The sequence below is a fragment of the Macaca nemestrina genome, chromosome 18 (assembly GCF_043159975.1).
Source record: "Macaca nemestrina isolate mMacNem1 chromosome 18, mMacNem.hap1, whole genome shotgun sequence".
Classification (NCBI taxonomy): Eukaryota; Metazoa; Chordata; class Mammalia; order Primates; family Cercopithecidae; genus Macaca; species Macaca nemestrina.
This window is the reverse complement of record NC_092142.1, coordinates 30,420,513-30,446,850: the sequence shown is the minus strand read 5'-3', so window position 1 is coordinate 30,446,850 and position 26,338 is coordinate 30,420,513. Positions and strand designations below refer to the sequence as shown.

General features: G+C 43.2%; 2 long non-coding RNA genes and 1 pseudogene across 5 annotated transcripts; 1 reads left to right on the top strand and 2 right to left on the bottom strand.

Annotated features, from left to right (window-relative positions):
* LOC105482993 (uncharacterized) lies at positions 1-11,173 on the top strand. 4 transcript variants are annotated; one of them, XR_987972.2, is made up of 4 exons: positions 1-137; positions 5,960-6,035; positions 9,381-9,458; positions 10,976-11,173. It is a non-coding gene; the product is annotated as an uncharacterized lncRNA (long non-coding RNA). The 4 variants fall into 4 exon arrangements; XR_987971.2 differs by lacking the exon at positions 1-137 and adding an exon at positions 151-361; XR_011616392.1 differs by lacking the exon at positions 1-137 and adding an exon at positions 4,656-4,849.
* On the bottom strand, positions 1,648-7,910 carry LOC105482992 (uncharacterized). The gene is made up of 3 exons (XR_987970.2): positions 7,761-7,910; positions 4,387-4,537; positions 1,648-1,835 (listed from the first exon to the last, which is right to left on the bottom strand). It is a non-coding gene; the product is annotated as an uncharacterized lncRNA (long non-coding RNA).
* Positions 11,174-24,908: 13,735 nt separating the features above from the next.
* LOC105483020 (angiogenic factor with G patch and FHA domains 1 pseudogene) lies at positions 24,909-25,825 on the bottom strand (annotated as a pseudogene).
* Between the last annotated feature and the right edge of the window lie 513 nt (positions 25,826-26,338).

Here is a 26,338-nt window from a genome sequence, read left to right as displayed (position 1 = left end):
CTCATAAGCACATGCAGCTGACAATTAGAGGAGTCACCCTCACATATGTGCTGAGCCACTGTGGAGGTTCTAAAGCTCATTTCTGGAGGCATTCAGAAGTTCGAATTGTGACTCTCATATGTGAATCTGAACCCAAGGTAGGATAGTGAATCTCAGACCAAAATTCAGCACACCTGTGAGGCTGTGACTACGCTACTGCTACACTGTTCACAAAAGCAGTGGAGCTCTCATGCACGGATCCTCTTCACCACTGGGATTGTAGTTTGAGGATTTGGGGGCAACTCACTGGAGATGTTAACTCTTATACCTGGAGCCAGGAAATGTGCGGGATTGTGAATCTCATTCCTGGATCTTTTTGCAGGTTTGATTGTTATATATAATTCTCCCTAGCACCTGACTGATTTTACTCTCTTGCCTGGACCCAGCTAATTGTTGGTATTGTGACATCTATCTGAGCCAAGAAACTAGGTCATGTGGTATCTCTGCCTGGGCCCTGCCCACAGGGCACATTGTGATATATCTATTGGCTCATCAGCTAGGTGATGTGACACTACTTTCCTGCCTTGGCCCTGCCTTCTGTGGGGATTGCAATATATATCACTGGTCCATTACCTTAGTTATATGACTCTCCTCTCCTGCCTGGGCCTTGCTACTATCAGGTACTGTGATGTATCCCTGAGCCCAGCACCCAGGTAATGCGACTCTCCTTTACTCCCTGGGCCTTGCCTACACTGGGCATTGTGACATATCACTGGGCCTAGCATCCAGATGTTGTGACTCTCCTTTAAAAGCCCTGCTTGGAGAGAAAATTGTGATATATTGTAGACCTGACACCCATGTAATGTGACTCTACTGCCTGGTGCATGCCCACAGGTGGGATTGCAACATGTAACTAGTCACAGCTTACAGGCATGTTGATGACTCTCATATGTGAACCCAGCCAATGAAGGAGATTTTGACCCTCTGAGCCAGGCTTAGAGAAACGGGTAATGTCCTGAGTAATATGACTATTCTCTTCTCTCTCATCCAGTGACAACCAACAGGGGACATTGTGACATTTCTTTGGGCCAGTCCCCTAGGTGATGTGACTCTCCTCTCCTGCCTAGGTTCTTCCCTCCAGTGAATTTAAAATATCACTGATTTCTGAACCCAGGTGATGTGCCTCTCCTGCCTGGGCCCTGCTTACTGAGGGCATTGTGACATATTTCTGAGACCATCAACTAGGTGATGTGACCCTCCTCTTTTGCATTGGCCTTGTCCACAGAGAGAATTGTGACATATTGCTGGGGCCTGCACACAGGTGATTTGATTTTGCTGTCAGAGCCCTGTCCACAGGGGAGTTACAGACATTTTTCTGACCCAACATTAAAGTGATTTGACTCTCTTGCCTGTTTTCTGCCTACAGGTGACATATATCTAGGCAGAGCTCAAAGCATGATAATCACTATTATACATGGACTAAGTTAATAGGAAAGATTTTGATTCTGAGCTAGGCTAGGGCAATGGGTAAAGTTCTATGTCTTCTATTAGTAAAAAGTTCAAAGAGAATTAAGATACTTATGCACATCCTATAAAGCCCTTGGGTCATACAGAGAGTATAATAATAAAGACAAGCTCACAAGTGGAATTGTGACTCATATAGGAACACACAGCTGGCAATTAACATTGTCACCCTTACTTGTAGACAGAGTACACTGTTGAGGTCCTGAAGCTCAAATGCATATGCAGTCCACAGTTGGAAATGTGACTGTCATACGTGCATCCAGGCACAGATGGGACGGTTACTCATTTTCAGACCAAGCTTACAGGCACCCCGATGACTATGATACTTGTACCTAGGCAATAGAGGAGATGTTGACTCTCATACCCAGGTCAAGGGCAACTGATAAGATGTTGGGTCTATATCAGCATGAAAGTCTCAGAGCAGATTGTGACTCTCACACACACTGTATAAAGCTTTCAGGTGGTACAGTGAGTGTCATAACAGGGCCCAAGATTCAAGATTATCAGACTCTTTTACTAGTGTCCTGCCTATAGTGGACATTGTGACGTATCACTTGGCCTGGCACCAGGTGATGTGACTCTCCTGTCATGGTCAATCTGTGAATTTGTGAATTTGTGTCTCTCATATGCACAGTCAGCTGACAGTAACAATTGTCACCCTCCAACATGGCCAGAGACCACTATTGTGGTTCTGTATCTCACACTAGGTGGCAGTAGAAAGTTGAAATGTTAACTCTCATACCTAGATCGAGTGCACAGGTACTTTGGAGAATCTCAGACCAGGTTTCAACACACCTGTAGTATGTGACTCCTGTACATGGACACAGTCACAGGTGGGATTGTGGCTCTCACGTATGAATTCGGACCACTGTTGAGATTGTTACTGCTGTACTTGGGCCCAACTCACAGGCGGTGTTGACTCTCATACCTTCAGCTGGGACATGTGCGGAATTATCTCATCCTTGGACTTTCTGAAGGTGTGACTGTTACATACACCTTTGTCTAGCACCTGATTTGACTATCGTGCTTTGGTGCAGCTCACCAATAGGAGTGTGAAATATAACTGAGCCAAGGACCCAGGTACCGTGATTCTTTTGCCTAGCCCCAGTTCTCAGAAAGAATTTCGACATATCCCTGGGCCCATCACTTAAGTGATGTAAGTATTCCCTTCTCCTCATGCCCTGCCCACAGCTGGAGTTGCGACATATCGCTAGCCCGTCACCTAGGTGAAGAGATTCTCCTATTTTTCCTGGGCCCTGCACCAAGTGGGACTGTGACATATTGCTGGATCCTGCACCCAAATGATGCCTCTTCTGCCTGAGCAATGCCAAGAAGAGGCATTGTGACATACCTGTGAGCCCATCACCTAGGTGATGTGACTCCTCTCCTGACTGGGTCCTGCACAAATTGTGGATTGTGACATATTGCTGGACCTAGCACCCATGTGATGTCCCAAACCTGCTTTCAGCACACATGTAAGCCATAAGTCCTGTACCAGGACAGAGTCACAAGTGGGCTTGTGGTTCTCATGAATGGATTCAGACCACTGTTGAGACTGTTACTGGTGTACTTGGGCCCAACTCACACCTCTATGCACACTCCACCAACAGTGACACTCAAGGGAGTACTCTGCCTAGCCCTGCCCTCAGCAAGCATTGTAACATATTGCTGAGCCCAGCACTCAGGTGATGTGACTTACCTGACAGGGCCCTGCACACAGAAGGCATGTTGACATATTACTGGCCCAGCATTTACTTGTGTGACTCTCCTGCCTAGTTCGTGCCCACAGATTAAATTTTGACATTTGCTTATGTTCAGCTCGCAGGCATGGTGATGATTCTTATACATAGATCTAGCCAACAAGAAAAATTTTTACTCTCGTAGCTAGACTTAGAGCAACCAGTGTGGTCCCAGGTCTTCTAGTTGTAGAAAGGTTACAGTGAGTTATGACACTCATACATATCCTATAAAACCCTTCAGTGCTACAGAGTGTCCTAACAAGGCCCAACACACCAGTGAGATTGTTAATTTCTCAGGCAAAACCAACCAACAGTAAGAAATGTCACACACTCTCATGGACACGGCCCACATTTGAGGTTCTGAATCTCACATCTGGAGATTGTCAAAAGATGGAATTGTGACTCTCACATATGGATCCTGTCTACAGGTAGAATGGTGACTCTCTGACCAAGATTCAGCACAGTTATGAGGCTGTGCATCCCCTATCAGAGCACTGCTCACAGGTAGAGCTGAAGCTCTCATGCATGGATCAAGTCTAGCATTGAGACTGTGAGTCACACAGTTGGACCCAACACACAGAAAGAGTGGATTCTCAAACCCGGAGCTGTGATGTATATGAGATTGTGAATCTCAACCCTGGAGTGCCCCCAGGGTGTGTTTGTTACATATACAACTACCCAGCACCTGATTGATTTTACTCTTCTGCCTGGGCCCAGCCCACAGTTAGAACTGTGACACATACTTGGGCTAAACACTTAGGTGATATGACGGTCTTTCTTGAGCACTGCCCATAAGGGGGATTGTGACATAGCTCTTGGATAATCAGGAATGAAATTTACCTCTACTTCCTGGAACATATCTACAGGCAGCATTGTAGCACATTTTTGGGCTTTTCACATGGGTACTGTGACTCCCCTTGTTTCATTTTGTTGTGTCCCAAGTGGGGATTGTGACATATCACTGGGCCCATTATCTAGGTGATAGAACTCTTTTCTCCTGCCTGGACCCTGATTACAAGGGGGATTGTGACAAATTGCTGGGCCAAGCATGTAGGTGATGTGACTCTCTCTTCTTGCTTGGTTCTTGCTTACAGAAAAGATGGAGACATATAAATGTGCCAAGCACCCACATGATGCTACTCACCTGCCCAGGTTCTGCCTGAAGTAGGCATTATGACGTATCCCTGGTCCAGAACCAAGATGATGTGACTCACCTTCCTGCTTGCTGCCCACTGGGATTGTGACATATACTTAGGCTCAGCTCACAGGCATAATGATGACTCTCATACCTGAACCTAGCCAATAAGAGAAACTTTTACTCTTATAGTTAGGCTTATAACAACAGGTATGCTTCTGTGTATCCTACTTGTAGAGAAGTCACAGAAAATTAGGGAACTCACACATATCCTATAAGCCCTTGGGTGGTACAGAGATGCTGTAACAGGCCAGCACACACATGAGATTGTGACACTCATAGCACACTCACCTAATAACTAGGACTGTCACCCCCACGCATGGACACAGCCCACTCCTGAAGTTCCTAATCTCACACCTGGTGGCAGTCAAAAGTTGGAATGGTGATTCCAATACATGGATTTGATTGACAGGTAAAATAACTCTTGGACAAAACTTCAGCACTCCTGTTAGGCTGTGATTGTCCTGTTAAGATTTTGTGTTAAGGTGGAGTTGAGGCTCTCATGCACAGATCCTGTCCACTGTTGTGATTGTAAATTGCATGCATAGGTGCAGCTCACAGGAGTTGTTGACTCTCATATCTGCAGCTGGGACATGTGCAGGATTAGAAATTTTATTCCAGGATCTTCCTGCAGGTGTGATTTTGAGATATACCTTTGCATAGCATGTTATTAAGTTTACTTTCCTGCCTGGGCCCAGCCTACAGTTGGGATTGTGACACATACTTGAGCTAAGTACATAGTGATGTGATGCTCCCACCTGGGCCCTACTTACAGGAAAGATTGTGACATATGGCCTGGTCCATCAGCTAGGTAACGTGACTCTCCTTTCCTTCCTGTGCCTGGCCCACAGTGAAGATTGTGACAAATGTGTGAGCCAATCAACTGTGTAAAGTGACTCTTCTTTCTTGCCTGGATCTTGATAACAGGGAGCATTGTGACATATCAGTAGGCTCAGCACCTAGGTAATATGACTCTTCTTTCCGTCTGGGCCCTACTTACAGAAGAGTTTAGGACATATTGCTGAACCAAGTAGTCAGATGATGTGATTCTCCTGCCTGTGCCCTGCCTACAGGGGGAACTGTGACATATCACTGGGCCTAGCACCCAAGTGATGTGACTCCCGTCTTGTCCCAGCACAAAGGTGAAATTGTGACACATACCTGGGCCCAGCTCACAGGAAAAATGATGACTCTCATACCTACACACAGCCAGTAGGAGATATTTTGACTCTCCTAGCCAGGTTTAGAGCCACAGCTAATGTTCTGGCTCTCCTACTTTTATAAAATTCACAGAAGATTACAACACTCAGGCCTATTGTATAAAGCCCTAGAGTGATACAGAAAGTTTTATAACAGGGCCCAGCTAACAGGTGAGATTGTGACCCTCATATCCAGCCCCAGCTGACACAATCTCTAGTCTCACACACAAACAGCCTACTCTATCTAATGAGATACTTGATGTCACACATAAAAACAGTTGCAAGTTGGAATTGTTACTCTCATATGTGGATCTTGTCTACAGGTGGCTTGGTGACTCTCCAACCATGATTCAACAGACTTGTGAGGTGGTGACTCCCCTACCGGAACACAATCTGCAGGTGGGATTGGAGCTCTTATGCACAGACCTTGCCCATTATTGAGACTGTGACTCCTGTACTTGAACCCAGCTCACAGTAGGAGTTGCCTCTCATACGCGAATCCAGAACTTGTGTGGGACTATGAAACTCATTTCTGTACATTTCCAAGTGTTTGACTGGGACATATACCTTTATGGTATATGAATGATTTGACTCTCCTTCCTAGGCCCAGCCCACAGATAAAATTGTGACATATACCTGGACCAATAATCTAAGTAATGTGAAACTCCTTCCTGGGGCCCTGCCTACCAAGGGAATTTTTACACATTACTGGCACCAGCATAGACCGAAGTGATATGAGTCTTCTGCCTGAGCCCTGCCTATAAAGGGCATTGTGACTTCTCTCTGGGTCCATCACACAGGTGATGTGACTTCCTTCTACTGCCTTGGCCCTGTACTTAGAGTGCATTATGACATATAGCTGGGTACTGAACCCATAACTCGGTATCAATCTGGCAAGAATCTCCTGCCTGGATTCTTCCTACAAGAAGCCGTTGTAACATATACTTAGCCTAGCACCTAGGTGATGTGATTCTCCTTGCTTGTCTTGTCCCTGTTCCCTGGAGAGATTGTGACCCGTTCCTGGGCCCAGCACCAAGGTGATGCCATTCTCTTGCCATGGCTCTGCCCATGGAGGCCATTGTGACATCTATCTAGACCAATCACCTAGGTGAAGTGAGTCTCCTCTCCTGCCTAAGCTTTGCCTACAGAGGGGATTTTGATGTATCACTGGACCCAGCATCCAGGTGATGTGACTCTTCTGCCAGGGTCCTGTCCACAAGGGGAATTGTGACATGTCACTGGACCAGCACCCAGGTGATGTGCTTTTCCTGCCCTCTCTCTGTACACAGGTGGTATTGTGCTGTATACCCAGAACCAAATCACAAGCACAATGATGACTCTTGTACCTGGAGCCAAGGCATGTGCAGGATGGTTAATCTTATCTCTGGGCCTTTCCACTAGTGTTATTGTGAAATATACCTTTGTCCAACATATGAGTGATTTGACTCTCTAGACTTGGCCCACTTCACAAATAAAATTGTGACATATACCTGAGCCAAGAACCTAGGAGATATGACTCCTATGCCTGGGCCCTGCTCGCAGAAGGACAGTGACATCACACTGACCCCAGCACCTAAATGATGTTATTTTTCTTTTCTACATGGGTCCTGCTTGCAATGGGACTTGTGACATATCCATGGGCTCAGCACCAAGGTGATGTGACCTGGGCCCTGACCACATGGGTAATTGTGACATATCGCTGGCCCAAACACTCAAGTAATGTGACTCTTCTATCTAGAATCTGCCAACAGAGGGCATTGCGACGTATTTCTAAGCCTATCACCCAAGTGCTGTGAGTCTCCTGACTGGGCCCTGCCCACAGGGAGAATCGTGATCTATCCCTGGACTCAATACCTAGGTCAGGTACTCTCCTTTTTACCTAGACCCAGCCTACAAGGGTAATTGTGACATATCACTGAGCCCAGAACTGAGGTGATATTATTCTGTATAGGCCCTGCCAACAGAAAAAAAATTTGATATATCCCTGGTTCGGCACCCCGGTGATGTAACATGTCTTTTGGTCCACACCCACAGGTGTGATTTTGACCTATACCTTTTCCTAGCACCTGAGAGATTTGCTTCTTTAGCCTGGGCTAACCCCACAGATAGGATTGTGACATATACCTGGCACAAGAACCTGGGTGATATAACTCTTCTGCCTTGGTGCTGTCTTCATAGGGGATTGTAATATATCACTGGGCCCAGCATGTAGTGATGTGGCCCATCTCTTTTTAGTGGGCCCTGCCCCCAGTGAGGACTGTATATATCCCTGGGTCCTGCACCCATGAGATGTGACCCTCCTGCCTGGGGCCTGCCCACAGGACTCACTGTGACATATCTTTGGGCCCATCCCTCAGGTGTTGTAACATTCCTCTTGTGCCTAGGTGTTGCCCACAGGAGGGATTGTGACATAGGCCTGGACCAAGCACCTGGGTGATGTGACACTCTTGGCTGAGCCCTGCCACCCTAAGGGAATATTTTCACATATTGCTGATCTCAGCACCAAGATGACGTGACTCTCCTACCTAAATTTTTTCCACGGGGGCATTGGTACATATTCCTGGCCCAGCACCCAGGTGATGTGACTCTCCTACCTGGTCACTGCTCACAGGAATGTTTGGACCCAGTTTACAGGCACAGTGATGACTCTCATACCTGGACCTAGCCAGTTAAAATATATTGACTCTGGCCAGGCACGGTGGCTCACGCCCATAATCCCAGCACTTTGGGAGGCTGAGGTGGGTAGATCACGAGGTCAGGAGTTCAAGAGCAACCTGGCCAAGATGGTGAAACCTCGTCTCTCCTAAAAATACAAATAAAATAAAATAAAATAAAATAAAATAAAATAAAAATTAGCCAGGTGTGGCGGTGGGTGCCCGGAATCCCAGCTACTCGGTAGGCTAAGGTAGGAGAATTGCTTGAACCTGGGAGGCAGAGATTGCAGTGAGCCATGATCATGCCACTGCACTCTAGCCTGGGTGACAGAGCAAGACTCTATCTCAAAAAAAAAAAAAAAAAAAAAGAAAGAAAAGAAAAGAAATATGTTGACTCCTGTGTCTCAAAATAGGGAATCAGGTAAGATCATTGATCTATATCAGAATTAAAGTCTCAGAGCTGACTGCAACTCTCATGCACATTATATAAAACCCTCCAGTAGTACAGAGAGTGTCATAACAGGGCCCAGCACACAGGTGTGATTGTGACCCTCATATGCATATGCAGCTGACAGGATTGTCAACCTCCCACATGATCACAGGCTACTGTTGATGTTCTGAATCTCAAAACTAGAGACTGTCAACATTTAGAATTATGACTTTCATATGTGAATACAGTCCACAGGTTGGATGGTGACCCACAAACCAGGATTAAGCACACCTGTTAGGCTGTGATTTTTCTACCAAGACACACTGTGTAGGTGTGACTAGGGCTTTCATGCACAAATCAAGTCCACTGTTAAGACAGTAACTCATGTATTTGAACCAAACTCACAGGATATGTTGACTTTCATACCTGGAGCTGAGACATGTGCTGGATTGTGAATCTTATTTTTGGATTTTCCCAAAGGTTTGATTGTGACACATACTTTTGCCTAACATCTGAGTGATTTGATTCTCATGTGTGAGCCTAGCATGCATGCAGATGGGATTGTTATATATCCCTTGGCCAAGGACTTAGGTGATGCGACATTCCTGCTAGGGTTGGGCCCTGCTCTCAGAAAGGATATTAACATATTGCTCTCCTCAGCACCTAGGTGATGTGACTCTTCTTCCTGGGTCCTGCCCAGAGCTCAAATTGTGACTCATATCTGGGCCCAAAATACAGGTAAGGCAATGACTCTCATACTTGGGCCAAGACAATAAGATAGATTTTTATTCTTGTAGCTCAGCCTGAAACAGTGGGTAAGTACAGGGTCTCCTACGTGTACGAAGTTTATAGAAGATGATGACACTCACAGATATCACACAAAATGCTCGGGTTGTACAGAGAGTGTCATAACAGAACCCAAAGAGATGAGATTATTACTCTCCTATGCACACTCAGCGGACAGGGTTATCATCCTCACACATGGATAGATCCCACTGATGAGATCCTGATTCTTGTAGGCACAGTCTACAGTTGGAATTTTGCCTTTAATTGTAGATTCAGCCACAAATAACAGGTGACTCATTCCTGAAACCAGCTTACAGGCAAGATGATTAACTTTCATACCTGAACCCAGCCAATAGGAGAAACATTGACTCTTGCACCTGGGCTTAAGGCAATGGGTTATATCATGGGATTATACCACCATGAAAGTCTCAGAGCAGATTGCAACTCTCACAAATAGTCTGTTAAACTTTCTGTGGTACAAAGAGTGTAATAACAGGGCCCAGCACAGAGATGAGATTGTAACACTTGTATGTACACCCAGCCAACAGTAAGGATTGTCACTCTCTCACATAAACACAGTCCACTGCTGAGGTTCTGAATTTCACATTTGAAGGAACTTGAAAGGTGAAATTGTGACTCTCATGTGTGGATCTTGTCCATAGGTAGGATGGTGACTGTCAAACCAAGATTCAGCACAACATTGAGAATATGGCTGCCCTACTAGGACACTGTTCACAAGTGGAGTTGAGGCTGTCATTTATGGATCTTGTCCACCATTGAGATTCTGCCTCACACACTTGGGCACAAATCACAGAAGGTGGTGACTCACCTACCTGAAGCCTGGTAGTGTGTGGGATTATGAATGTCATTCCTCGACTTTCCTGCAGGTGTGATAGTGACATATACTTTTGCTCATCACCTGATTGATTGATTTTACTCTCTTGTGGAAGCCTAACAAACAATTTGGATTTGAGATTCTGAAATATACCTGGTCCTAGCCCCTGGGTGATGTGATTCTCCTGCATGGGTTCTGCCCACAGGGGATGTTGTGACATGTCTCTGGGCCCATCACCAAAGTGATGTGACTCTACTTTCCTATGTCCTGCCTCCACCGGGGATTTTGACATATCACTGAGCCCACTAGTGTGTGATATGGCTCTCCGCTGTTGAGTAGACCCTGCTAACCAAAGGTGACATACAGCTGAGTCCAGCATCTAGGTTATGTGGCTCTCTTTTGCTACCTGTCCCCTCCCTACATAAGGGATTGTGACATACCACTGGGCCAAGTACCCAGGTAATGTGACTCTCCCGCTTGTATCCTGCCTACGCTGGGCATTGTGACATATCACTGAGCCTAGCACCCGGGTGATGTAACTCTTTTTTTGGGACATGTCAACAGAAGGGATTGTGACATATCTCTGACCCATCACCCAGGTGATGTGACTCTCTTGCCTTCTGTTCACCCACAGGTAGGACTGTGACCTTTACTAGGCCCAGGCATCATGATGTCTCTCAGATGTGGAACCACACAATTGAAGAAATATTGACTCTCATAGATAGATTTAAGGCAAAAAGGAAGGTCCTTACTTGTAAAAAAATTATAGTCTCCTACTTGTAAAAAATTATAGAAGATTCTGACACACGCATATATTATGAAGCCTTTGTATTATTTCATAATACAAACCATAATACAAAATACAAATACAAAAGGTGATAGTGTGACTCTCATAAGCATACCCCACTGAAAATTAGGATTGTCATCCTCATACATGAACATAGCCCACTGGTGAACTCCTGAATCTCACATGCAGATGAAGTCCACAGTTGGAATTGTGACTGTTACATGTAAATCTGGCCACAAGTGGGAGGGTGACTCATTTCTGGACCCAGCTCACAAGCCCAGTAATGACTCTAATACCTGAACTCAGACAATAAAATAGTGATGTGGCCCCAATCCCTGTTGGACTGAACAAAGGAGGACAAATGCGGGAATAAAGACAAAGACAAAAGAGTATATTTGGAAGAAGGGGTCAGGGGACTCCTTGCTTCTCGTGAACAAGGGCCCTGAGTTTCTAGCTCCATTCGTATTTATTGAGTAAAGGAGAAAGGGAGAAGGAAGTGGTTGTCAGTCAGCTGCTTGACTCGGTGCAGGCCTACACAACTGCATTGTCTGAACAGTAGTCTCCAGATATTCCAGTAGACAACCTCAAAGTGCACAGTACCAGGGAGTGATTGCCCTCAGCAAACCTGCTGGTGGTGGGTGCAGTCGTGAGTTTGCCCACATTCTGCATTCATAATAAACTGCTGTTTCATCATATAGCCTCCAGTGGAAAGCTGAGTTGGTCACGATCCACAGGCCTTCAGCTCCCTACAAAATAGATGTTTGCTCTAGTAACTAGGCTTAGAGCAACAGGTAATGTCCTGGGTTTCCTACCTGTACAAAAGTCACAGAGTCCTACAAAACTCAAGTGCATTGCACAATGCCCTCAAGTGGTAAAGAGAGCTTCATAACAGGGTCCATCGCACAGATGAAATTGTGACTCTTATCTGCACCCTCACCTAACAGTAAGGATTATCATCTACCTGGGCATAGCCCATTGTTGAGTTTCTAAATCTCACACCTGGAGGCAATTGAAAGGTGAAACTGACTCTCATACATGGATCTGGATGACAGGTAGGATGATGACTTTTGGATCAAGATTAAACACCATGTGAGTCTTTGTCTATTTTATTAGGACACGTTTTTCAGATGAGATGGGGTCTCTCATGCACAGATCCAGTCCACTGTTGACATTGTGACTCATGTAGTTGGACAGAACTCCAAAAGGTGTTGTTGGCTTTCATATTTGGAGCCAGGCAACATGCAGTATTGTGAATCTCATGGCCTGGACCTTTCTGCAGGCGTGCTTTTGACACACACCTTTGCCCAGCACCTGGTTGATTTTACACTTCTGCTGGTCCTGTCTACACACAGGATTATGACTTATACCTAGGCCAAGCACATAGGTGATGCAACTCTCCTGACTGGGCTATTCTCTCAGAGGAGATTTTGAAATATTTATGCACCAGTCAGCTAGGTGATGTGACTCTACTCTCTGGCCTGGGCTCAGCCCACAAGGGGCATTGTGACATATCACTGGTTCCATCTGCTAGGTGATGTGACTCTCCTCTCTTGCCTGGGCCCCACCCCCATTTTGAATTTTGACATATCCCTGGATCCATCACCTAGGTGATATGACTCTCCTCTTTTGCTGTGGATCTGCTTACCTGGGGAATTGTAATGTATTACTGGGGACAGCACCTGGTAGATTTGACTGTTCTTTTTTTTTTGCCTGAACTCTCCCTACTGAAGGGAGTGTGACAAATCAATGGGCCAAGCACCCAGGTAATGTGGCTCTCCTGCCTAAGCAATGCCTGTAATTGGGATTGTGAAATATACCTGGGCCATATTTTCTAGCTGATGTAACCCTCCTGCCTGAGTCCTTCCTCAGAGGGCATTGTGACATATCTCTGTGCCCATCCCCTAGGTCTTTTTTTTTTCCCTGGGCTCTGTCCACAGGGTAATTTGTGACACATTGCTGGACCCAACACCCAGGTAATTTGATTCTCCCATTTAGGCCCTGCCCACAAAGGGCATTGTGACATTTCAGTGGACTCAACAGCCAGCTGATGTGACTTTCCTGCCAGGGCTCTTCTCTCAAAATGGATACTGACGTATCTCTCCCTAAGGATTTAGGTGATGTGGCTCTCCTTCCTGGTCCCTGCACACAGGTGGTATTGTCATATATATCTAGGTCCAGTTCACAGGCATAATGATGACTCTCATACACAAACACAACCAATAGAAAAGATTTTGACTCTTCTCACTGGGTTTGTGACAATGTATCAGGTCTTCGTCTCCTACTTTTGGAAAGATCACAAAGTATTAGGAAACTTATGCGTATTCTATAATGCCCTTTGGTGGTACAGAGACTGTTTGTCATTACAGGACCCAGCACACAGCCAACAGTTAAAATTTTCAGTCTCATACATGGACAAAGCCCACTGTTAATGTCCTGTATCTCACTCATAGACACAGTCTACAGTTGGAATTTTGACTGTTATATGTGGATCTGGCCACAGGTAAAATGGTGACTCATTGCTGGAGCTAGCTCACAGGCATGGTAATGACCCTCATATCTGAACCAGTCAATAGAAGAAATGTTGAATCTCATCTTTAGGCTTGGAGCAACAAGTAAGGTCATGGATTTATATAAGCAAAAAGACTTCAGAGTGGATTACAAGTCTCAAACATATTATTAAAAGCCGTAGATGGTGCAAATAATAATATAACAAAGCCCAGTACACTGTTGAAAATTTGACTCTCATTGCATACACTGTCAACAGTAAAGATTTTCACACTTCCATATGGACACAGCCCACTGTTGAATTTCTTAATTTCATATCCAAAGGTGGTCAAAAGCTGGTATTATTACTCTTATATGTGGATCCAGCCTTTAGGTGAGATAATGAGTCTTTGACCAAGATTCAGCAAATATATTAGGCTCTAACTCTCTTAATGTGTGTTTTCTGAGTTTGAGGCTTTCATGCATGGATCCAATTTACTGTTGAAATCATGACTTTGCATATTGGATACATGAGGTATGCAAAAGCTTATGAGGTGCATGCTCGTATACCTAGACCCAGAACATGTGCAGGAATGTAAATTCTATCGCCAGACCTTCCCACAGGTGTGAATGTGATGTATACTTTTGCTCAGCCAGAACTTGACTAATTTGAATATACTGCCTGAATAAAGCCCACAGTTTGGATTGTGACATATACCTAAGCAATAACCTTGGTATTGTGGCCCTCCTGCCTAGTCCCTTCTCACAGGTGGCATTGTGTTATACCAGGCCCCATTCCCAAAGGGGATTTTGACATATTGATGAGTTCAGCATTTATGTGATGTAATCCTTCAGCCTGTGTTCTGCTCAAAGGGGACTTTGTGACACATTCCTGGTCCCAGCACCACAGTGATGTGAGTTTCCTACCAGAACTCAACTCACAGTGGGGATACAAATATACCCTTGACTCAGTACTCAGGTGATGTGACTCTCCTGCCTGCTTCTGACCACAGATAGGATTGTGACATATTCCTACACTCAAGTTACAGGAATAATGATAACTGTCATATGAGAGCCCGGCCAAAAGAAGAGACTTTGACTCTCATAGCTAAGCTTAGAACAATCAGTAAGGTTCTGGGCCTCCTGATTGTATAAAGACTTCAGATGATTATGACACTCATGAATATTGTATAAATACTTGGGTCTTATCAGAGTTCATTATAGAGGTAAAATTTTGCCTCTTATAGGCACAGTATCCAACAACTGGGATTGCCACTCTCACACATGGGCAAAGCCCACAGGTGAGATTCTGATTCTCACATGTGCAAACAGTCCATGGTAAGAATTAGAACTGTCCTATGTGGATCTGGCAACAGTTTGGAAGGTAACTCATTTCTGGACCCAGCTCATAGACATGTCAATGTCTCTCATGCCTGGTTCCAGACAATAGAAGAGATGTTGACTCTTGTATCAAGGCTTATGGCAACAGATAGGATCCTGGGCTTCCCACTTTTACAGAGGTCTCAGAGAACTACAACTCTCATGCTTACTGTATATTGCCCTAAGGTTGTACAGAGAGTGTTAAAACAGGGCCCAGCTCAAAATTCTGATTGTGACCCTTTTATGCACACAGAGCCCCCAGTTAGGATTAAATGTGAACAGAACCCACTCATGAGGTCCTGGATCTCACTCACAGAAACAGTTCGCAGTTGGAATTGTGACTGTCATATCTGGATCCATCCACAAATGGGATGGTGCCTCGTTTTTGGACCCAGCTCACAGGCACACTGATGACTCTCATACCTGGATCCAGCAAATAGGACTGGTGTGGACTCTCATGCCTGAATTTAGGGCAACATGTAGGATCATGGGTTTATACCATCATGAAGGTCCCAGAACAGGATTCGTTGTCATGCATACCATATGAAGCCCTTAAGTGGCACTGAGGGTGTCTTATAAAAGTCCAGCACACAGGTGACATTGTGACTCTTCTATGTACACACAACATACAGTGAGGAATGTCATCTTCCCATATGAACACAGCCCATTGTTGAGATTCTGAATAACACACCCAGATCAGTTGAAAGTTGATAATGTGACTCTCATACATGGAGCCAGTTCACAGGAGAAATGGTGACTTTTATGTCAAAACTCAGCACACTTGTGAGGCAGTGACTGCCCTAATTAGACAGTGTTTGCAGATGAGGTTGAAGTTTTCATGCATGAACTCTGTTCACCATTGAGACTGTGATTTGTGTACTTTAACATAATTCACAGAAGGTGTTGTCTCTTACACCTTGAACTAGAAAATATGTGAGACTGTGAATATCATCTGTGGACTTTCCTGCAGGTGTGACTTTGACATACAATATTTTCTCATCACCTGATTGACTTTATTCCCTTGCACGAGCCCTGCCAACAGTTGGGATCGTGACATATACCTGACCCAAACACCTAGGAGATTTGACTGTGCTGCCCGCATCCTGCTCCCAAGGGCCATTGTAATATGTCTCTGAGCACGTCACCTAGGTGATGAGACTCTACATTCCTTCCTGTACCCTGCCTCCAATAACAGAAATCTTGGTATATTATCTATGTGACATGACTCTCCTCTCATGACTGGGCCCTGTGAAAAGGGGGGATTGTGACATATCACTGGGCCCAGCACTGAGGTGATATGACTCTTTTGACTGGGTTCTACCTGCATTGGGGATTGTGACATATCACTGAGCCTAACACAAATGTGATATGACTTTCCTGTATGGGTCCTGCCTATGGAGAGATAATGATATTTCCCTGGCTCAGCATTCAGGTGATGTGACTTTCCTCCCTGGCTCTGCTCACAGGTAAAGTTGTGACCTATACCTAGGCCCCGGCAATAGTCATAATAATGGCTTTCTTACATGGACCCAGCCAATAGGAGAAATGTTGACTCTAATAGCTAGGCTTAGGGCAACAACTAAGGTCCTTGGTCTTGTAATTCTAAAAATGTCACAGAAGATTATGACACTCACATGTATTTCATAAAGCCTTGGGGTGTATAGAAAGTTACATAACAGGGCCCAGCAAACAGTGAGCTTGTGATTCTCATAAACACATGTAGCCAACAATTAAGATCATCACCTTCATACATGGACAGAGTCCACTAGTGAGATTCTAAATCTCACACATGGATGCAGTTCAGAATTGAAATTGTGACCGTTATATGAAGATCTGGCCTCAGGCTGGATGATGTTTAAACTTCCCCTTGTAATTTTTCTTAGAGCAACGTAATTTTCCATTTTGGCCAAGGATAATTTTTTTTCAGACAAAGTCATGATTGTGGAGAAACATTGATTTAGATATATGGAAACTGTTTCCTTTTTAATAGAGCATAAACAAATAGAGCATTACATATTTATCTTACCTAACTTGTTCTCTTTCAAAAAGATTAATAAAACATCTGAAATTTTCTCAATTTATCCAAAATATATAAATATGCTTAAAACAATTTTCCAAAACAAATGGTTTTTGCCAAGATTCAAAAAGCCCCAGAATGTCTTACCCAAAACAATCAACTAAAAATTGTCAACTAAAAATTAAGCGATAGTGCTCAAGCGTTATGTTTTGTTTTCTGTGTTTTAGAGATGAGGCCTCACTATGTTGCCCAGGCTGGAGTGCAGCAGCTAGTCAAAAACACAATCATGGTGCATTACAGCCTAGGCTCAAAGGGTCCTCCTGACTTAGCTTCCTGAGTGTTGGGACTAAAGTGACATGTCACCACACCTGGCTATGTTTTTAAAAACTACCTTTATGCTATCGCACATTTTTGGACATTGGGAAACAAATATATTTTGACTCTCAAGAAAAAAGTACTTGGTGGCACATTAAAGAATGAGTGAATGAGTTTACAAAACACAAGAGGCAGGGTACAGTTATTCCAAAACGATAGGCAACAACATCGTGCCTTTGCATTTGTTTGAAGAGAAATAAAATGTTTCCGCTCAAGTTTTAAGTGCCAAAATAGCTAATTACTGTTAAAATGTCACCAAAATTAGTAACATCACTCAGGAAATCAACTATCTCCAACAGAAACAATTTCAGTTACCTTTTACAAGAACTATGTTGTAACTTTTATTTCTAAGGGTCTTATATCTCCTCGGTATTATCACAAACCACCTTGCTAGATTTCAAATTAACTAATTCTAACCCAACCCGAATTAAAAACTGCTCACATTCCAAAGCAAGAAATAGTACTGCAGGCCGGGCACAGTGGCTCACGCCTGTAATCCCAGCACTTTGGGAAGCCGAGGTGGGCGGATCACCTGAGGTCGGGAGTTGGAGACCAGCCTGACCAACACGGAGAAACACCATCTCCACTAAAAAAAAAAAAAAAAAAAAAATACAAAATTAGCTGGCTGTGGGGGCACATGCCTGTAATCCCAGCTACTTGGGAGGCTGAGGCAGAATAGCTTGAACCTGTGAGGTGGAGATTGCGGTGAGCCAAGACAGTGCCATTGCACTTCAGCCTGGGCAACAAGAATGAAATTCCATCTCAAAAAAATAAAAAATAAAAAACTACTGCACATTACACTCAAATTTGAGGAATGTGTGTTTCTCTCCATACCCCAAGCTGACAATGCATCTATGAATGCATCTATGAATTACATTCCATTATCAGAATTTATAACACTCAAAGTGCTTATGCTCTTCCACTGAACAAGTACATTAATATACTTGTAGTCTCAAAATACTTCACGAATTCTGAAGGAATTCTCTATGTAGGGAGCTTCCTTTGTGAAATGAATTCAGCTACTCATCAGCATACCAATATCCCCAAGTATCTAAACAAATTTATTTTGCTCCTTTCCAATCCAAGATCTCATTGGCTCACTTACCCAAGTGTTCCATGGGTGTGAACAATAATTCTTGTTTGTGCAAATTCTTTCAAGACTTGTGGATAAGTAACCCAAGTATTCCTTCCTCCGAAATGACCACCACCCAGCCAATACATTGTTCTTATGCTTTTAATGAAAGCATTTGTTTTTGTCTTTCTCGGCTTCTTTCAATTCAAAGAAACTGATTCAAAACCACATTTATTGAATCTAGTCAAAGGAAAACATACATCATTTAGTGATGGTGGATAAAAACACATGACGGATTGATCAAGGTTTTTCGAAGGTCCTCTCTCTTCCTCCCTGGAAATGATTTGTAGTATGAGAAGAATTGGACATTTACAATGAGATGCTGTGGAGTCCTTACTCCAATCATTCAAATTTTTCTTTGATAAATTACTCTGACTTAAAAGCATTAATAATACATAAATGTGTCTGGTACTGGTAGGTTCTTGGTCTCACTGACTTCAAGAATTAAGCCGCAGACCCTCTCCGGGAGTGTTACAGTTCTTAAAGATGGTGTGTCCGGAGTTTGCTCCTTCAGATGTTCAGATGTGTCTGGAGCTTCTTCCTTCTGGTGGGTTGGTGGTCTGGCTGTCAGGAGTGAAGCTGCAGACCTTCGTGGTAAGTGTTACAGCTCTTAAAGGCAGCACGTCTGGAGTCGCTCATTCTTCCCGGTGGGTTCTTGCTCTGGCTGGCTTCAGAAGTGAAGCTGCAGGCCTTCTCTGCGGTGAGTGTTACAGCTCACAGCTCACAAAGTTAGTGTGGACCCAAAGAGTGAGCAGCAGCAAGATTTATTGCAAAGAGCAAAAAAACAAAGCTTCCACAGTGTGGAAGGGAACCCCAGCGGGTTGCCACTAGCTGGCTCCAGCAGCCTGCTTTTATTGCCTTATCTGGCCCCACCAACATCCTGCTGATTGGTCCATTTTACAGAGAACTGATTGGTCCGTTTTGACAGAGTGCTGATTGGTGCTTTACAATCCTTGAGCTAGACACAGAGTCACAGAGTGCTAGTCCTCCAAGTCTCCACTAGGTTAGCTAGACACAGATTATCAATTGGTGTATTCACAAACCCTGAGCTAGACACAGAGTGCTGATTGGTGTATTTACAAACCCTGAGCTAGACACAGAGTGCTAATTGGTGCACATAGGATCCTCCTGCTAGATATAAAAGTTCTCCAAGTCCCCATCCGGTTCAGGAGCCCAGCTGGCTTCACCCAGTGGATCCTTCACCGGGGCTGCAAGGGGAGCTGCCTGCCAGTCCCGAGCCGCGCCTGCACTCCTCAGCCGTTGGGCTGCGATGGGACCGGGCGCCACAGAGCAGGGTAACGGCGCCGGTAAGGGAGGCTCAGGCAGCGCGGGAGCCCACCGCAGAAGGGGAGCTCAGACATGGCGGGCTGCAGGTCCCCAGCCCTGCCCCGCGGGGAAGCAGCTAAGGCCCCGCGATAATTTCAGTGCCGCGCAGGCGGGCCGGCACTGCTGGAGGACCCGGCGCAACCTCTGCAGCTGCTGGCCCTGGTGCTAAGCCTCTCACTGCCCTGGGCGGGGGGTGCCTGCCGGCCGCTCCGTGTGCGGGGCCGGCCGAGCCCGCGCCGGCACCAGCGCCCGCCGCAACTCGCACTGGCCCGCGAGCACAGCCCCGGTTCCCGCCCACTCCTCTCCCTCCACACCTCCCGGCAAACAAAAGGAGGAGGCTCCGGCCTCAGCCAGCCCAGAGAGGGGCTCCCACGGTGCCTTGGCGGGCTGAAGGGCTCCTCAAGCGTCGCCAGAGTGGACGCGGAGAGCGGAGGTCGAGGAGGCGCTGACAGTGAGGGCTGCTAGCACATTGTCACCTCTCATAAAGGTGCTTAAAAGCTCCAGATTCTGTATTGCCTTCTGGGAAACCAAACATGTTACTTTTCAGAAAACTATCATGGCAGCTGAATTTGTGCAAATGTGCTCGGGAGCACTTTATCACCCAAATACAGCTATTGGGGAACTGGTGGGCTAAAATGGCTGCAATAATTTCTAGACTCCAATTTTCCCATTGGTAATTTGCAGGATGACAAGTCATAATTTCACGGTAATCCTGCACATCCCCGGGGAAAGAAAGGACGTGGCGGCTGCAGTTCCTACTCAGCTCTCTTCCTGGAGATGATCGGCCACTCCAGTCCCTCCCTGGTCACCACCAGCAGGAACAACTCTGCACAGCGCTAGGGTCAGCTCCCGGCAGGGCGGACACGGTGGGCTCTGAGGCGGCGCCCAGTGGCTGAGAGGGAGCTTCGCGCCCTGCTGCCGCCGCTGGGCTCATGGTTCTGTCCTGAGAGAAGGAAGAGGCATCTCCAATTCCAACCTGGCAGCAGGAACAGCAACCGCAGTGAGTGCAAAACCTGAGCTCCTTATTGGAAGGCAGAGAGTGGGGGGTCCTCAGAAAGGGACTGCACTGGACGGAAGCCGGCATGAAACATCAACATCACCGCGCAGCGCCGGATTTTATTTATTTATTTATTTATTTTATTTTTTTGAAACGGAGTGTCTCTCTGTTGCCAGCCTGGAGTGTAGTGGTGCGATCTTGGCTCACTGCAACCTCCACCTCCCGGATTCAAGCGATTCTCCTGCCTGTCTCCTGACTAGCTGGAACTACAGGCTTGTGCCACCACGCCCAGCTAATTGTTGTATTTTTATTAGAAAAGAGGTTTCATCATGTTGACCAAGATGGTCTGATCTCTTGACCTACTGATCAGCCTACCTCAGCCTCCCAAAGTGCGGATATTTTTTTTTCTATTGTTAAATCGTATTCCATTATGTGTATACACCGTATTCGCTTTATCCATTTATTCCTGATGGGCACTAAGATTGATTGCATATCTTGGCTATTGTTAATAGAGGTATAATAAACATGAGAGTGCAGCTATCTCTTCAATATACTAATTTTATTTCCTTTTGATATATAGTCGATAATGGAATTGCTGGATTATATGGTAGTTCCATTTTTAGGTTTTTGTTTTGTTTTTGTTTTGAGAAACCTGCATAATTTTCCATGCACATTTCTTATAAATAAATAAATCTAAAAATGTACTAAATTTACAATCACACGAACAGTGTATAAATGTTCCCTTTTCTCCACATCCTCATACAAACCTTGTTATCTTTTGTCGTCTTGATAATAGCCATTCTAAATGTGGTGAGGTACTATTTCATGTGGTTTTGGATTGCATTTTCCAGATGATTAGTGATGTTGAGCATTTCTTTGTGTCGTCTTTGGAAAAATGTCTATTCAAGTTTTTGCTCACTCTTTAATTGGGTTTTTTATTTTTATTGCTGTTGATTCTGATATATATCTTGGATATTAACTCCCTGCCAGATGCACATATTTTATTTTTTTTTTATAGGTTGTCTTTTCAGTCTGTTAATAGATTTCTATGCTGTCCAGAAGCTTTTATTTTAAATATTTTATTGATATTAATGTTTCTGTTTTCTGACTTGATACAGAGGTGTTTTCCCTCAGCTTCAAAGGTTAGCTGTCTTCTATCTCACTACTTTTAAGAGTTTTTCTTCGTTTTGATTTTATGCAATTCAATCATTATTCTTTTTTAAGATTTATTTTATGTATAATTGACAATAATTGTACATATTTATGGGGTACAGTGTGATGTTTCTATGCATGTTTACACTGTACAATGACCCAATCAGGGTAATTTGCATATCTAGCAGTGTAAAAATTTATAATTTATTTGTGCTATTAAAGTTCAAAAATCTCTCTTCTAGCTGTGTTAGAATGAACAGTACATTATATTAGCTATAGTCACCCTAGTGGGTAGTAGGACACCAAAATTTATTCTCCCTGTCTGTAACTTTGACAAACCTCTCGCCATTCCTTCATCCCATCACTCTCCCTAGCCTCTAGTAACCACCATTCTACTCTCTACTTCTATAAGATCCACTTTTTTAGATTTCACATATGAGTGACATCATGTGGTCTTTTTCTTTCTGTGACTGGCTTATTTCACTTAGCATAATGTCCTCTAGGTTCATCCATATTCAGATAAATGATAGAAGTTCATTCTGTTGTATGAGTGAACATAATTCCTGTGTGTGTGCATGTGCATGTGTGTGTGTATAACATTTTCTTCATTCTTCTGTAAATAGGCACTTATACACTATTGGTGAGAATTTAAATTGGTACAACCATTAGGAAAAACAGCATGGAGTTTTCAAGAAATTATAAATAAAACTACCATTTATATGACTCAGCAGTCTCACCACTGGGTATATATCAAAAGGAAATAAAATCAGTATGTCAAAAAGGTAATTGCACTCCCATGTTTATTGAAGCAGTATTCACAATAACCAAAATCATTATTTCTTTTAAGTATTTCTTAATTTATCTTTTCTGACACATTACACTCTAAACTTTTATAGGATTCATACCTGGTTTCCAATTTCTAAAAATTATGAGTCACTGATTTTTTTTTTTGAATATTGCCTTCCTGTTTATATAGTCTAGTAAAACAATTAAGTGTTTTTCATTTCTTCTCATCTAATTTTCATATATATTTGTATTTTGTATTAATTTGCTTTCTAAAATGTATATTACTACATTAATTGTGCTCAGCATTCCAGTTTACTAGTCCTCTCATCAGCTCAGTCTATTTCAATGTGTAATTTGTATGCTGTACATTAAATTGTTTTACCAAATTTTCAACAGTTTATTTTCCTTTTGCCTCTTTTCCAAATATGACTTGACAAGCTCATAGTTTTTTCCACATTATTTTGGTTTCTTGTTTTTTTATTATATTGGCAAACATGTAATTATAAACCTCATAACTGAGTTTTATGTGCCAGATAATTTATCTAATGCTTCACTCTAGTAGCTCATCACCTTGTGTGCAACATAATTTATAGTTTAGCTCTCAAATATAGAAGACATCACACTCCGGATGCCTGCAGGCAGTTTCTCTTTGTTTATTCTATTTGCCTTGTCAGAAGCTGAACAACCCATATGGATCTGACGTCCTTGTGATCAGATGCATCTGAATGAAGCACTGACCACTTAGGTCTATACTTCTCTGGATTATAACCTTTATTTACTTCTGGTCCTGAGAATTTTCATAATTTTCTTTCAACTACATTAGGTATTGTGTGAATTCTTGTAACTTCTTGGTGATTTTAATTACCTGAATTAAGTTTTTAAAGCATGTTATTTTCCTGGAAAGCAGAAATATCAACAGTTGCACAGATGAGTAAAATATTTTACCTAGATTTTCTATGGCATAGATCACTACCTTGTGAGAAATTCCAAGTTTCTTCACTAGAAATACCGCTCTCTTCAATAGACCATGTTGTAATAATTTGTAGCATATGATTACTTTTTTACCATTAGAAAATTAATTATGCACAAATTTCTGAAATACTTTACTGCAGTGAATAGTACTTGGTCAGAATTGTTGTTTATTATTGTTTACTTTTAACTTACAGGTAATATGGCTAAAAGTATTTACCTGAATTTAGATCTTTTGGCTTCAGTTGCCATTTTACCTCATTAGCACTTCCCTAACTCCATAAAAAGTATCATTTGAATTTTTAAATTTAGAATTTATTGAAAAGAGTATTTTTAATGTTACAATGTTTTTATTGCAGTTGAAGATATTTTCATTGAATATCTTAAATATGAGGCCCTGGCTAAGTATTCCTTATGTACCAGAAATCAGATTTCTCTGGCACAACTCCATTGCCTGCAATAATATTTATGAAAACTACAAATGCCAGCACACTATTTCAACACTGTACTCAATTGTTCATATCTAAATATCTAATTAGCTATGAAACAAACCAAATATAAACGCTGAAGATAGAGTGCAAATAAACAGATTCCTCAAAAAAGGAAACCATATATGACTAATTTTCTACAATATATCACCTGTTCATTAGTTCTTCAATAATATTTAGGCTATTTCAAGTATAAGAGGGTGTTTTATCTAGTTTCTAAAGGGCATAAACAATGATACCTATAGTCAGATTTATTTTTATAAACTTTTGATGTTTCTTTTGCTGTGTAGCTTACTGTGAATATATGGAGACACAGACAAATGTGCATTTAAGTCATCAGTGGTTATGAGTTTTGCTTATGTGGCCTTTTGCTTATGGATGTCATAAATGACAAGATAAAATAAGGAAGCTAGATAAACTCATCTTTGCCCTGTAAACTTTAGTCCACTTACTGCATAACTTGAGTCAATATTTATTAGTTTAAAAAACGTTTTTTTAAAATTTGCAAACCAAACTTTATTACACGTTTCTGAATCAAGAAGGGGTAAACTGTAACACAGTTCCTCTGTGCCACAGACTCTTTTGGGGAGATAAGTAGTGCAAAGAATATAATAAAATAAGAGTTTCCAAATTCTATTTTTTGAAATGCTTGAGTTTTCTTCTATGATTAACCTTCACTCTACACTCCCTTTTACCCAGGGTCCTGGTACCTAGGTCATCTTTTTAAGGTTTAGTTTCTGGGAAATTTTCAGCAAACCCCTCTCATGCTTTGTCTCAGTTTGTTTTTGTTTCAGAGAAACTGAATGTCTTCAACTGAGAATGGATTGCCTGTCCCCAAGCCTCCGTGTGTACACTGAAGCTGAGGCTGAATAGGAGATTTCACTACCCACTATCCTTCCCCAGGCTATCTCCTTTTTTCCAACCCATCTTCTCCAACATCTCCTGATACTGGTGGCTGTCAGTAATTTCAGAATGAACAGATGCAGGAGCCCCATCTCTCTAGAATGTTCCTTCATTTCCAATCTGCTCACTGTTTTCCAGCTCTATCTTTATATTTTAGATTCTTTGATGTCTATTCATGTTCATAATCTATATTCTGTGAACCCTATTTTAGTCATATTTTCTTTAATTATTTACTTATTTCCAACTCATTTTCCTCTTTACTTAGTGGTAGACCAACAAAAGTTTCATCTTTCTTATCAAGGCAAAGGTGAGTGGTTCACAGCCATCGCAGCTATCACTGCCAGGGTGAATGTGAAAGGGTAACACAGTCCTTCCAATTTTAAATTTATGTCTATGCTCAAGTACATAAGGGTCTCATTTAGTTTTCAGCTGAACAATTCATTTTCCATGAACAATTGTTCAATTTTGACTGCTTTGATCTAGAAGGACATAACTTTGTAAATCACGGTCAAAACAAATTTCTGCATGAAACCTACTGACACCAACTTCAGGGATTCAAAGAGTATGCCCTAGACCATTTTCTCTTCCAATTGTAGTGGGTTTCACAGCAGTAATGATAACCAGTGACCCTGTCTGCAGCATAGGCAATCTAATGACAATTATTCTAATAAATGGGGGGCATTTTTTCCTCATTTTCCTCCTGCATATCTTCTGCAGTTACATTGCCTTCACAGGCAATGTGAGGAGGGGCTGCGCTGGGGCCCTGTAGACACCTGTGGAGCCAGAGGCCACAGGAGTGCTGGCAGCGAAAGGCAGCCTCGCCCCTGCTGGCTGCTGTGGCTCCCACCTGGACGCCCTGATACTCATTGCCTGGAGCCAAACAGGGCTGTGGGCAATGAGGAAAGGGACTGCTGATGGCCCTCCCTGACCTGCACGGCCTGGGATGTGGAAAACCCCTGGGAAATATATATACATATGCATATATATACATATACATACATATATACACACACATATATATACATATATACATATACATATATGCACGCACACACACACACATATATATATTATTTTTTTGAGACAGACTCTCATTCTGTTGCCCAGGCTGGAGTGCAGTGACGTGATCTTAGTTCACTGCAACCTCCGCCTCCCGGGTTCAAGCGATTCTCCTGCCTTAGCCTTTTAAGTACCTGAGATT